Source organism: Leuciscus leuciscus (assembly GCF_965113295.1).
Source record: "Leuciscus leuciscus genome assembly, chromosome: 12".
Classification (NCBI taxonomy): Eukaryota; Metazoa; Chordata; class Actinopteri; order Cypriniformes; family Leuciscidae; genus Leuciscus; species Leuciscus leuciscus.
In genome coordinates, this window is record NC_138736.1 from 12948240 (window position 1) to 12962930 (window position 14691).

Genomic DNA, 14691 nt, shown 5'->3' on the forward strand with positions numbered 1-14691 from the left:
AACTATGCTCTGAGGTACTTTTGTATTTGTGGGTGGCGGTCAGTTACAATACACTCCAGAGTAAAGGCCAATTTATACTTCTGCGTCGAGTGTACGCCGTAGTGTACGTCGTAGGATACGCACGTAGGCGACGCCGTCGTGAGCATTTATACTTCTGCGAATGTCTGTGTTGCTCTGCAGTTACACCGCCGAAACGCTAGTTGGCGCGGGTGGGTTTTAATGTTCCAGTTCCACTGTGTTTACATTCCTCGCGGCTGTTTTGAGTTTAGGTTTCTACGAGCAATGGCGACTGAAGGAGTCATACAGATGGCTGTATTTCCGCACTTCTTCAAGCAATCTCTCGGTCACTTGGTCTATTTCCATGGCTCTTCACTGATCTTCGGAATTTAAAAATGGCGGGCGGGCGGTGCAGAGTGCAGAAGATCATTCCGGAAATGCGTAGGAGGAAACGCGATGCTATCCAGCCGACCAATCACAGATCTTGCGGTCCGCGTCGCCGCGACGCGTAGTTACATTTTTGAGGAGGTGCGCGTCAGGGTACGGCGAAGGGTACGACGTATGGTACACGTCAATGCGTATGCTACGCCGTACCTTCTACGCGAACCCGACGCAGAAGTATAAATTGGCCTTAACACCACGAGCTTCCAACAGGGCAAAGCTCCTATGTAATCCTTTTTCCATGTGGTAGCTTCCTCCCACTTCGTTACTCTGAAATAGACAAGAATAGGGAACGAAACAATCATCCTAGACAAACCAGAAGTTTTAAACTTCTCAAAATGTAATTTTTTTAAATACTGATATTTCTTCTCTCCCACCTGAACCAGCTCTGGTGTGTCCACAACGGTGTTGGTCTGAAGGTCCATCAATGTATAGCTTCCAAACTTTGCAGAGTTGCCTTTGAAAGTAATATTACACAAAGCATTATTACCACGAGTGCATTGAATTCAGTTAGATACTACCTATGCATGTTATGCTTCATGATCCGGAAAATACCCGAGCATCCATGCATCCTTCTTATTTACAACTATGTACCTGGTGAGTCAGCCCTCATGTCACCTCCAACGATGACCCTTTCCCTTTCACTCAGGCGATCTAGCGTCTCATTTTGCCATTTTGCTTGAGCACTAAGAAACAAAAACTCGTACTGGTTAACAAATATTAAATACAAAAGTAACAAAATATAATAATAATAAAAATAATACAATTCTGAACCAGGGGTGTTAAACTCAGTTCCAGAAGGATCAACAGGCATACTTGAACTTTTTTAATGAGCCTTAGAGAGTTGATTAGCTGCCTCAGGTGTGTTTAATAATGATTAGAGGTAAACTCTGCAGTGCTGTGGCCAACAAGGAACTCAGTTTGACACCCCTGTTCTAAAACAAATGCACAGTTTTGAAACTTACGACATGTCTGCTGTCTCCGTTAAAGTTGTGTCCGTCTCTGCTGGATCAAATGTATAATCTTGCTCTTCAGGTGCTACTACAGATGATGTGTCCATTAGGGTTTCTTCGTCATCCTCTTCCTCCAGTTCCACACGAGGTCTCTTTGATGGCCACTTTATAGGTGTAGAGGTCCTAAATATTAAACCAGCTGCTGGTGACAAACTGTCAATGTCCGAAACTGTATCTGTCGTCTGGACACCTGTAATATACAAAGTAGTTGTGTGTTACTGTTATGTGACACTTATTGTGTAACAAGACTAGTTATAGGTCCTCTGTATAAGCAGTATCATGTAATACATAAACATACCTGAACTCCTGTAGCGAACATGAAACGTCTTCATTGATGACTGAGTACCAACAGACTTGGTCAGCGGTTTTGCGTCTGTCTGGCAAGCAACATCTCTGGTTTGGCTGCTCTGTTCTGATGTGCTGTCCTTAACAAATAAAGATTCCACTATCAGCGCGATAAAAAAATAACAACATAGCTGGACTCATGGTGCTATCACATGCTATCTCAAACTTTATAAGTCTAACATGTTATTATGAACTTGACAAATTCAAAGGCAATTTGGAAAACCAACGCGTAATACATACTTCTAGATGTGTAGCTGGATCACGAACAGTTGGCACTGCTACATCCTTCAGGAGCCATTTTTTTGCAAAACCTGCTTTATACTGAGCCTCATTCAAAAAGCTGTCCGGTGTAAAATGATTCGAGCAGACATAAACGAATTTTGGTAGAGTTGAGGGAGCATTTTCTTCAAAAACAAACTTAATCCACCTCGTCTTCAGCGGTTCAGATTTCGGGAGTAAATAGAGAGAGGCTATGTGGATTATTACATCCAGCCCAACGCTTGGGAGACATTCTCGTCAGTGCAGCGATGGCGGATGTGATGCCCGGAGAAAAATCTGTGGAAGCAGTTTTCCAGGATCTGGAGCTGCCTGAGGATGGAACATTTCAGATATCAAAAACTGTTTTTGTTTTATTTTTATTTTTTATAATATTAATGATCAATGTCAGTGGTCACATCAAATTGTTACTTTGGTTTCACTTTATTTTGGTCCCTTTAAGTCAGTAGAGTGTCTGTTGCTAGATCCATTGTTTTATTTAAAAAATGTCAGCGCTGGTCGAGAAAATAATATTATAATGGGGGAAATAATTTTAATATTCTGTAAAAACAAGCCTTATTTTTTTGTGGAAAACAAGATAATACTTTTTAAAATAATGTTGGAGAAATAATGATTTACCATTATTATATAGTATCAAGCGTTATATAAATGAAGGTGATTTGACTATAACAAGAACATTACAATGAACACAAATTTGAAAATCTCACTACAAATAATCCAGAATTTAAGACAAAAGATAATAATCCTACTCTGCTTGTTACACTTCCACACACCTGAAACTGATCGAGTGAATCTCCTCAGCTTCTCCAATCTAGCGTAGTGTACGAACAAACCATGGATGTTGTAACATCTGCTCTAAGCTGGGGCGTTCAGCTGGATCCCGAGCTAGACACTGTCCAATCAAATCCCTGCAGTCTGTACACATTTTAATAAGGAGAGAGCTGGTTAGTCATGACCATGTGACCTGGCATTTTTGAAAACAGCGATGCTCTCGGTGTACGTTGAGCTACAGTATATATAAAAATTCTGACACACTACAACCTTTAACTTTCTGTACAACTCGTTTGCTTTATGTGTGTTTATCAATGTTATCATCATTATTCACTCACGTTTGGATAAGTTGGGGTTCTGAAATGTAACTTCGGCTTGTGTGATTTCCGTTCTATTACGAAAAGGAAGACAAAAGTTCGACAACTCGTACAGCAACACTCCTAGAGACCAGACATTTGCTGGGACGGCGTGGAATCGAGGTTCTGTAATGACTTCAGGTGGGCAGTATTCCCGAAATCCTGTAAGGAAGACATTTGCACATTGTTGAGCTTTTTTTTTAAAGCATCATCAAAAAATTTGTAAGTCACTACCTTCAGGTTTCCACACTCCCAAAATGCTCACCCCTGTATATGTTGCTCTCGTAGCCTTCACTACTAAATAGCTGACCGCAGCCAAAGTCTATCAGCTTGAGATCTAGCGTGTCTTTCTCAAACAGGAAATTCTCCAAATGAATGTCATTATGGAAAACACCATGATGGATGCAGTGTAGCACTGCCCGCACAGCCTGTCTCATGACGACCCGTGAGAACCAGTCACTCCAAGGTTGACGAGTGATTATGTCATACAAGGTCTCGTAGGCCTCCGGATACTCCATAACCAGAGTGAATTCTTTAGGATGTTCAAACCACTCGTACGGTTGTATGACGAAGGGGCTTATGGGTTCTCGCCTCATCATCATCAGCAGCGCCACTTCTGTAACGAGAGGTTTGGGATTCCCAGGCTAGAGAGAAGAAGCAGACAGAAGGTTAGCTGGGTAAAAATCTGAAAAAAACATCATTTTGAAATGTACTACTCTTTGATCTTTTTAGATGCGTTCAAAAGAGCCTTTTTAGCTCAAAGTTATTTGGTGCCTCTAGGCTTATTTGTTGATCACATTTATACCTAATGCTTCCTACAGGTGTATTAACTACAGTAATCTGCACTTAAACAACTCCATACACATTCAGGTTTTGGCCAACTTACAATATAAAGATAACGATCATTGTCAATCTTGCGTATCCGCTTGATGGCAACCTGCACAAAAAAACAACAAAAAAACAGTTTCAATAACAGTAACAGTTGTCAAGCACCTGGCCTTGTATTAAGTATTAAACCATCTGTAAATTGTTTTAAATGTGTTTTGATGCATGCAAGAGCAAAATGTTTGTACAATTCAGTAAGATTTACCTTTTTGCCATCAAATTTGCGTGTTCCCAGGAAAACCCTGCCAAATACTCCGGATCCAATTAACTTTTCCACGTTATAGAGAGACTCAAAGGACTCTGAAAAACAAACAGAAAAATATGAGACAATTATTAGCTTGCTAGATCCATTGTTTTATTTAAAAAATATCAGTGCTGGTCGAGCAACAGTAAATGTGATCGGACGTGTTAAAAACTTGACTCAGTTATGCATGAAATAGCTAAATCTCTATCTGTAGACTTTGCACTGCCCAGCCTTATTTCAGTCTCACCTGTTAAGCTCTCGTTCACAGGAGAAGCCCTCACGGCACGCCGAGCAGTTCGGCCAGTTGATGTCTCTGTTGGCTCGACAGGAACTTGACCCGGCAGCGGAGGACACAGAAACCCTTCGAAGCTGTTGGACCTGGACAAACCCCTTTCGCTTGGGCTCTCCAATCCATCGCTACTCCAGCTCCCCTCGACGCTGTCCGAGCCTATTATTATTTTTTTATTATATTAATTATCAATGTCAGTGGTCACATCAAATTGTTACTTTGGTTTCACTTTATTTTGGTCCCTTTAAGACATTCTATAAGTCTATCAGTAACATTGCACCTACATGTCTACTAACTCTCATTAGAGTATTAGTAGAGTATTAGTAGACTTATAGTCAGTAGAGTGTCTGTTGCTAGATCCATTGTTTTATTTAAAAAATGTCAGCGCTGGTCGAGAAAATAATTTTATAATGGGGGAAATAATTTTAATATTCTGTAAAAACAAGCCTTATTTTGAGTGGAAAACAAGATAATACTGTTTAAAATAATGATGGAGAATTAATGATTTACCATTATTTGGCTTGACGCCGGAGTGATCTGAAGCAGGTGACGATGATGGTTCAGGAACAGGATCTGCTGGAGGAATAAAAGGCTCCACAACATTTCTTGAGCTGCTGAAAAAACCCTTCCAGCGCTTACGGAAACGACCAGGTTTCTTCATACGTTCTGAAGCTTTTTCTGAAATGAAGAAAAAACTAATGAAAACAACTATTAAACCCATCTCTGACGTCAAATTAAGCAATGACATAATGATATAACTTACATTTTACTATTCAAATCTTATCTGTAAAGTTACAAATCTAAAGTAATGGGAATTGTTCACGCTATCCACCTGACTTCTGCTTAATGCCTGCATAAATGTCCCAACATATTATTTCACAATATTAATAGTAATTTTATTTCACTATTATCACGATTACGAGGTGATTCCGATTCAACGCTACAGTTATTTTTCTTATTTTATCTGACCTTTAATTAAAAAGAAAACATACATTTCCAGGCTTCATTTGGCCAACTCTGGCACATGTGGCTCAGTTCTTGTAATGGTAAAGATCATATGGGCCATATCTAAATATAGATATATTTTATTAAACACATTTATTAAATGCATAGCAATGTCTTATTTATGACATAACCGACTCTGTAATACTCGGCACGACAGCCATTTTGACAATTTTGCATGTTTTTGACAATTCAAGAGAAATAAGTGGTGAAATTGAATTCTTTTCTGGATCGTATGCAGTCTGTGAAGCGGCTTTCTCTGCGTGTGTTTCTGGTGTGTGTCAGACAGCCATCGAGCTCATGCCTTATTGAGAACGTTTTGCTAACATTCCCATTCAATTAAGAAAACATTATTTCTAAATGTTCCCTGAACGTTCAAAACGTCCAGTTTTTTCAACGTTTCAAAAATGTTTTATCTTGGTTAAAGGAACATTCTATTTTATAATTTTTCATTATGGGAACGTTACTTTTGAATGTCCTCGGAATGTTCCGAAAATGTCAGATGAATGTTGGAAAAAATTGGTTTCACTTTATTTTGGTCCCTTTAAAGGGATACTTCACCGTTTTTTCATATTAAACTATGTTATTCCCTTAACTAAGACGAGTTGATACATACCTCTATCGTCTCAGTGCGTGCACTAAATCCCCCTGTCTTGCGGCGAAACTTTGTTAGCCCAGTTCATTTAATATGGGCCAAGCAGAGAAGATACCAAACACCTCCACGTTTTCCCTATTTAAATACAGTTACTCGTGAAGTGTAACTCGACCTAGGACGGTGACACAAAACAAAACGTTGCGCTTTTCTAAGCGTGTAAAATGGATAACTATTTTGTATGGCGGAATACCATAGCAAGTGCTTGTAAGCACTTCGACTTGGCGCAGTAATATCTTCACTAGAGGGAGCGGGGGCCGGTGAGAGGATTTTTCACGAGTGAAGATATTACTACGCCAAGTCGAAGTGCTTACAAGCACTTGCTATGGTATTCCGCCATACAAAATAGTTATCCATTTTACACGCTTAGAAAAGCGCAATGTTTTGTTTTGTGTCACCGTCCTAGGTCGAGTTACACTTCGCGAGTAACTGTATTTAAATAGGGAAAACGTGGAGGTGTTTGGTAGCTTCTCTGCTTGGCCCATATTAAATGAACTGGGCTAACAAAGTTTCGCCGCAAGACAGAGGGATTTAGTGCACGCACTGAGACGATAGAGGTATGTATCAACTCGTCTTAGTTAAGGGAATAACATAGTTTAATATGAAAAAACGGTGAAGTATCCCTTTAAGACATTCTATAAGTCTATAGGAGAATTATCACCCTACGTCACACGGCGTCACGCAGGTTCTACTGCGCATGTCGGGACCAAAAGTGGTCAAAAAAATATGCGGAGAACATTACGAAAATTACATATAAAATGTTTTAAATCGAGCTATTAGTATTATTCTTATCCGTGTAAGGATCAGCTGTTAAACGGGTCTTTCTGCAACCACGATGCGCACACATCCTGGATGTTTACAAACCTATAATTGGTCTATAAGTAACACTGCACATGTCTACTAACTCTCATTAGAGTATTAGTAGAGTATTAGTTGACCGTTAGGGTTAGAATAAGTTGACATGTAGTTGAAAAGTTACTTATAATCAGTAGAGTGTCTGTTGCTAGATCCATTGTTTTATTTAAAAAATGTCAGCGCTGGTCGAGAAAATAATATTATAATGGGGGAAATAATTTTAATATTCTGTAAAAACAAGCCTTATTTTGAGTGGAAAACAAGATAATACTGTTTAAAATAATGTTGGAGAAATAATGATTTACCATTATTTGGCTTGACGCCGGAGTGATCTGGAGAAGGTGACGATGATGGTTCAGGAATAAAACGCTCCACAACAGTCACAGCACTACCGGAACAGCAGCTGAAAAGTCCCTTCGTAGCCTTCCAGATCCTGAGCCAAAGACGTTCTGGAGCTTTTTCTGAAATGAAGAAAAAACTAATGAAAACAACTATTAGACCCATCTCTGACATCAAATTAAGCAATGACATAATGATATAACTTACATTTTACTATTCAAATCTTAATAGTAAAATGCTCCTCCCAACAGACATTCAGTTGTCTACAAGTAAAATTGCACCTACATGTCTACTAACTCTCATTAGAGTATTACAGGGTACCTGCACATATTTTAAAGTCAAATTTAAGGCTTTTTAAGACCTTTTTAAGACCTGAAGAAATCAAAATGAATACCGTACATTAGGGGTGCGCAATATTGACAAAAATATGTCTCGATATTTTCAACGTTTTGTCGATAATAATTAGATGATATTTTTAAATTATTTAATGATTTACTGTACAGTTTTTTTATGTTTTAATTAAAGAATACTTTAAATATGAAACTAAAACCACCAGTAGGTGGCGGCAAGTCACTGTCTTAATAAGCGAGTTGTTGGAGTCATTTATTCAACCGATTTGTTCAAACCATAGATATTATATAGAGACTAGATGCCCTATTGGCCGCTGGGCACTGAGAAATGCGGCCGCCATCTTAAACCGGTCGTGTTCCTAGTTTCGTTGCGTGGCAGCAGTTAAGATGCTAGAGCACTGTGGAGTATTTTCCTGTTCTAATCGACGGACCATCGCAAATAGGGCCCGGGGGATTACTTTTAACATTACCGTACTATTGGTTGTATTTTGTGAATAGAATATTACCAGATAATTGAGAAGGAGCAAGGATCTTTGATATTACTGTACTGATATCGTAGCCAGCTAACGTTAGCTAGGCAATGTTTACTGCACCAGCCGGTGTTCACCTGACATGGAGAGGTGGGGTAAAGTAATAATTACAAGAGCTTCTCGGTTATTTTAGTCCCGTCCGAATGTGCCATCTCAGTAATCATTTCGGACAATGTCAGTAAAGATTACAGCGACTTTTACCTTCTGTAAAAAGGTCCAGGAAAATTACCTCAGGTAACGTTAACGTTTATAAACGTGCGAATAGACCCTCTGTAAATCAAGTAATTTCGTGTTTAAAAGTAGTTTCCTGTGGTTTTTCAAGTATTGAGACGCTTGAAAAGGCATTCAGTTGCGTGTTTTCTCCCTCCGTCAACTCAAGTGTTTTCCACATACCATTCAGATCAGAAAGAAGTTCGAAAGCACTTGTAAGAGGCACGAAACTTACTTTTACCGCAATCCAATCTTAAGTTAATTCATACATTGTTCGACCGGACATAACTGTTTTATATATATATAAATATAGGTTATTTGTGTTTGCGCACGTGATATCAGGAAGCAATGTAAATGTAAAACACACGTTTCTTCAACTTATTAAAATATCTTACTTTACTGCAACTATCTGTTTCTGCTTCTTTATCATATTTATAGTGTGTGATTTATAAAATAGCTTATATCCTACATCACATATTTTATATCAGAATATTATATTACTGTTAAGCCAACTATGAATATTAAAATACGCCGAACCATGTGTCCTGTATAATAGCTACATGAATGACCTTTGCAGCAAACAAACCCGCGTGAAAATCTGTTCGGTATTCAGTGAGGTATGATTAATTAAATGCGCTGACAGCTCATTGCACCTGCCATACAGATTACACTGAGTGGAGCGGGTGACCGGTCTAAGATGGCAGCCCCACGGCTCATCCGCGCCAGTAGGCAGTAGCGGTCGATAGAGCGTCTATCTATATGAAGTCTATGGTTCAAACGGCTGATTCGTTCAGAAAACAAGTGATTGTTCATTGAATCGTTAAAATGATTCGTTCAAAACGCGGATTTCAGTAAAAAACAAATCTGTCTGTTGGACTACGGCTTCATTATGAAATTCTCGTCGGCGATATAAAGTGAAAATTGACAATATTGTGTCCAAGAAGTAACTCACAATGTTAACTTTATTGTTAATTTAACTGTTGTATAAAATAAATAGCACATTTGCAATTGTGCAAAGGAAAACGGCACTCTTGATCATGTGATATTCTAATATAACAACATAATATGATATAAATATAAGACAAAAACTAATTTGGGGACATCTATAACTGCACTGACACATCACGCAGTGAAAGCAAGCCTGAGAGACAAACGCGATGTCAGCTCGCACTCGCAGTGCCTCGTACATAGTTAAAACAATGATTAAAATATCATCATAGTTCATAGACAATATTGCACACTCCTAAGCACATAAAGAATGAACTTACAATCGAACTGACATTTACTCGTTTTCTTCTCTCCTCTCGCGTGCAGGAGACAGACGCCGTAAGTGACAAATCCACAAAGTAAAAATAATAATAGGGGAGAGCGGGGCACAACCTAACGCTTTTTGACTTTCTCAGTTTGTGTAAATCTACTTATGGTTCAGAGTATTTATTTTTTCCCACATGTCTAGTACAATTATGTGTTTTTGTTTTATTAATACAGTATATACTTTTTTCTTGACATACCCCGAAAGAATGGAAGTGAAATGTGACAACATGCCCCATAGGTGGGGAACATTGTAACATGTGAGGGGCACATTGTAACATAACATATGACAGCTTCAAATGTTATCTGATCTAATAAAAAATATATACAAAACAAACTAAAATATTTTCTAAATAAAATACAATTAAAAAACCTTTTCATATAAAATAATGGCAATTTTTAATAATTAAATAGGCCTATAAACAATTTTTTGAGTTTTGACTACGAACACAGGAAAACACAGCTATACAACATAGTTCAAAACAAATAAATAATTAGTCATTTCTGAACATTGACTCTCAGTCTTTATTCACCTTTTTCTCAAGTTTTCCCAATAAAATTAATAAAAGTATAGAATATAATAGCATATTTCTAATAGGGGCACATTGTAACGCAGTGTTACAACCATGCCCCCGCCTGCACAACTGGGATTTAAACCCTGCTAGTGTCTTCTGCTAGTTAGCGAAGCATTAAATAACTATCTCAACTGTTAAATAACATCTTGGAGACTAAAATAATATCAGATTTGTCTTATTTTAAATAAACACAAAAAATAGAGATGAAAAATTTACTTAAGTAAGAAATTTACTTTTGCTATGGTTTAATAAATGTCTATGGATATCTTCCCAAAAAAATAATAATTTGGGCGGAATTTTTTTTTCTATATAGTGTTGATATGGCAACTAGTAAATACACAAAGTTTCGTCATCCATGCATGTGCGGAAGTATTTAAAACAAGCGTGTTACAACTAGCCCCGCGTTAGGTTGTGCCCCGCGCTCCCCTACGTAGGCCTATGCTAATTAGATAGTTTTAATTTCGAAAGCATTTAGATAAGTCTAAGTCAAAGTGTCATCTAAAATTTAAGACCTTTCATAAGTAAAAATAAGACTTAAGACTTTTTATGGCCTTAAATTAAAAAAATCGAATTTAAGACCTTTTAAGACTTTTTAAGGATCCGCGGGGACCCTGTATTAGTAGAGTATTAGTAGACTGGTAGGGTTAAAATAAGTTGACATGTAGTTGAAAAGTTACTTGTTGTCAGTACAAGTGTCTACTGATGCTCTAATGAGAGTTAGTCGACATGTAGTTGCAAAGTTACGTATAGTCGACAGAATGTTCAAAAGGGACCATCAAAATAAAGTGTTATCGTTACTTTAGTTGGTTTAGTTGACAAATCAGCCATTGAAAATAGAAATAGAAACTAAGCCATTACATCTTTATTAAAACCCTTTTCGGACCTCTGCGAGAGTGGTTAGATGAAGTGGACGGACGTCCAACATCTGGGTTCTGCTTCGCCCTCGTCCCGTGAGCCTGACCTGTGGACACAGAAACAGAAAACTCAGAAGACAGAGATGGTAAATATCCAGGACGATCCTGGCTCTGGGTCGGGTCTGGCAGCGGCAGAGGTGGACAGTAACAAAGTACATTTATTTGAGTACTGTACTTAAGTACACTTTTTGAGTATCTGTACTTTACTTGAGTACTATTTTTTCTGGAAACATTTTACTTTAACTTCACTACATTTGAAAGACATCATACTTTTTACTCCACTAACGTTACATTTCTGTCAAGGTCCTTGAGTAGAAAGTAGTTGGATTCTGACATCAATCTGACTTTCATTTTCAATGTTGGGTTTGGTCTTTTAAATGCTCATTTTGTCATTGTTTTGGAGCACACTAGCTTATAACAGTGGCTGACATATTCATCCTAAAAGCCAAAAATCTTTAAATAGGGCACTATTTGAGGGAACAACCAGAAACTATTGTGGACGTTATTGAGAGCACTTATTCAATCTCACATTCAATCCCACTACAGGAACTGTGTTCTAGAAATAAATTATATATTGATATGAGGGTGGGTAGGTAGGCAGGCATAGATTCAGAGGCATAATGTACTGTAAGTATTACAAACAATAATAAAACAATGCATTGACATTTACTTTTTACTTTTCATACTTAAGTACTTTTAAAAACAAGTACAATCTGTACTTTTACTCAAGTAAAAATCAGTCTTTTCAACTTTTACTTGTAACTGAGTAATATTTCACCAGAAGTATCTGTAACTTACTTTCACTCAAGTAAGGAAATTGTGTAACTTACTTTGTCCATCTCTGGGCAGCGGATCCTGATCACGGTCATCAGAATCGGGCCTCCAAACCTCCCGACCAGCCGTCTGACCGAAAGCAGCTCTCCTGGATCTGGAGTGCTCTAAGGATGGAATATTTCACATATCACATAACGTTAGTTTAATCATAATCAATAACGTTAATCAATGTCTGTGGTCAATTACAGATTTTTACTTCAGTTAAGTTACTCAAATTCAATTCAAGTTTATTTCACATGCAATGAATCAAATAAATGGGATCAAATGGGATCAGTCAGTCATTGTACAACACACCATAACAAATAAATTAAAAATTAAAGCACTCACTTCCTCTTTCGCCCATCATGAAATTACGAGCCATCGCCAACCTCCTCCAAACTGCAATAAAATCGGTACAAACTAAATACAAGACAAGACAATACAATACAATACAATACAATACAATACAGTAGAAATCTCCTCAGAAATAACGTTACTCCCCTGAAAAAAAATATCAAACAAAAGTATTATCAGAAATTATATGAATTATATAATATAATTAAATTATATATCCTTTTTCAAAAAGTATATATCCTCCGATGTCCTTCAAGAATATAAGTGTCCTCTCAGCAATCCAGAAAAGCTTCAAAGTAGCAAGTTTCGGCCAGAAAATTCTCCGCAAAAGTCAGTCTGTTAATTCGCCTCGTCTCTCAACCAACAGACAGCGGTCGATCGTTGAGCAGAGAGATACATGCAGATCGCAGAATTCATAAAACGCGTCGCCATAGCAACTAACATTCGAATCATAACATGCACGCACGCCCAGACAGGACCGGTTCGAGTGTAAATATATTTGCAGTCAGAATTCATAACCTACATAGCAACTAAAATTCGAACCACGCATGCACGCGCACATCGACTCTGATTTATTAAATAATTGCAACCTTAATGTTGACGTTTTCTTTAATATGATTTTCATTCTTTCAGACCAGTTTTATTATTAAAACCCGTGGAAAATGCGCGCAAAAAGGCACAAGAGAGAATAAATCGGACATCATATAAATAACTTTTCCGCATATATATCAAGGCCAATCAGCTTTCAATATCACTAATACACCATCCAACCGGTTAGTAGTAGTGGTGAAGAAATCCAAATTATTTTTGAATCCTCTATTAAAATTGTTCACAATTGCTACCCAGTTGAGTTAACTATAAACGTGCTAAATTTGCTCTGCAAGTGAACGTCGTCTTGTGGTGCAATCTTATATATATTTTTTAATAATATTTATTATCAATGTCAGTGGTCTGGGGCCTGTTTCAGAAAGGAGGTTAAGTGAAAACTCTGAGTATGTTAACCCTGAAATGAGGGAAACTCTGAGTTTTCTGTTTCAGAATAGGAGGTAGGTTAAACCTGAGAAAGCAGAGTAAGTCAAGCCTGTTTCAGAAAGAGAGGTAACTTATACTCAGAGTCAGTTACCATGGCAACTTACTCTGTGAACCTAACCTGGTCGGGAGCAGGTTTTCTTCGGGAAACCCAGAGTTTCTTTCGGTCTCCTCCCCTTTTTTAAAGAGGAAGTGGTATTTAAACACCTCATTCATTCTTTCTGTATTCATTCATTGCGCACATTTCAGTCACGCAGAGCGCATCAAATTAAGTGAATGAAATGGCATGTCCTTTCATGGACGATCCTGTGGATGAAGAGGCTGCATTAATCCGTAGGGAGTTGCATTTACGTCGGGAGAGGATTTTGAGACCCAGAGTGGATTTTTTGTCATATCCATATTCATTTTTATTTGAGCGGTACCGTTTTTCTTTACAGTCAATAAGATACATCCATAATCTCATCCATCCTTACATCAGAAACATCAGCCATCGCGGCCGTGCTCTAACATCCGAGCAGATGCTTTGCGTTGCATTACGTTTCTTTGCAAATGGTAGTTTTCTGTATAACATTGGGGATGCAGAACATATCAGTAAGGCTACTGTTTGCAGAGTTGTAAGGAAAGTGTGCCTCGCTCTTAAGCGCTTTCTCCGAATTTTTGTGCTGTTTCCTGGGCACAAACCCGTGAGAGCCATCAAAGAGGAGTTTCACAGGATTGCAGGTCAGTGATGTATAAATCGGTTTAAATGAGGCTAACCTGATAAATGACGTTCAGTTAAGAGCATATTGCTGCGACCCCTGGAAGTAAACTAATAATTAGAATTCATTTTAGGATTTCCGAATGTGGTTGGATGCATTGATGGCACACATATTCCCATCATTGCACCTTCCGAAAATGAAGCGGACTATGTCAACAGGAGGTCCATCCACAGTATTAATGTGCAGGTACACTGACAGCCTGTTGTTTCTAATGGTTAAAGACTACATCACAATACTATAACATGTCTCATTCTTTGCATTGTCAAGATCATATGTGATGCTGCACATCTCATTACAAATGTGGAGGCCAAGTGGCCCGGTTCTGTTCATGACTCACGAATGTATCGTGAGTCAACGCTGAGCAACAGACTGGAAAGGGGTA

General features: G+C 38.1%; 3 long non-coding RNA genes across 3 annotated transcripts; all 3 read right to left on the reverse strand.

The window, feature by feature from the left end:
• Positions 1-1031: 1031 nt before the first annotated feature.
• LOC309511244 lies at positions 1032-2372 on the reverse strand. Its single transcript, XR_014210554.1, has 4 exons — positions 2037-2372; positions 1750-1876; positions 1404-1641; positions 1032-1124 (listed from the first exon to the last, which is right to left on the reverse strand). It is a non-coding gene; the product is annotated as an uncharacterized lncRNA (long non-coding RNA).
• Positions 2373-2774: 402 nt separating this feature from the next.
• LOC309511250 lies at positions 2775-3644 on the reverse strand. The gene is made up of 3 exons (XR_014210559.1): positions 3465-3644; positions 3182-3361; positions 2775-2987 (listed from the first exon to the last, which is right to left on the reverse strand). It is a non-coding gene; the product is annotated as an uncharacterized lncRNA (long non-coding RNA).
• Positions 3645-11324: 7680 nt separating this feature from the next.
• LOC309511723 lies at positions 11325-12655 on the reverse strand. Its single transcript, XR_014210757.1, has 3 exons — positions 12517-12655; positions 12186-12293; positions 11325-11402 (listed from the first exon to the last, which is right to left on the reverse strand). It is a non-coding gene; the product is annotated as an uncharacterized lncRNA (long non-coding RNA).
• Between the last annotated feature and the right edge of the window lie 2036 nt (positions 12656-14691).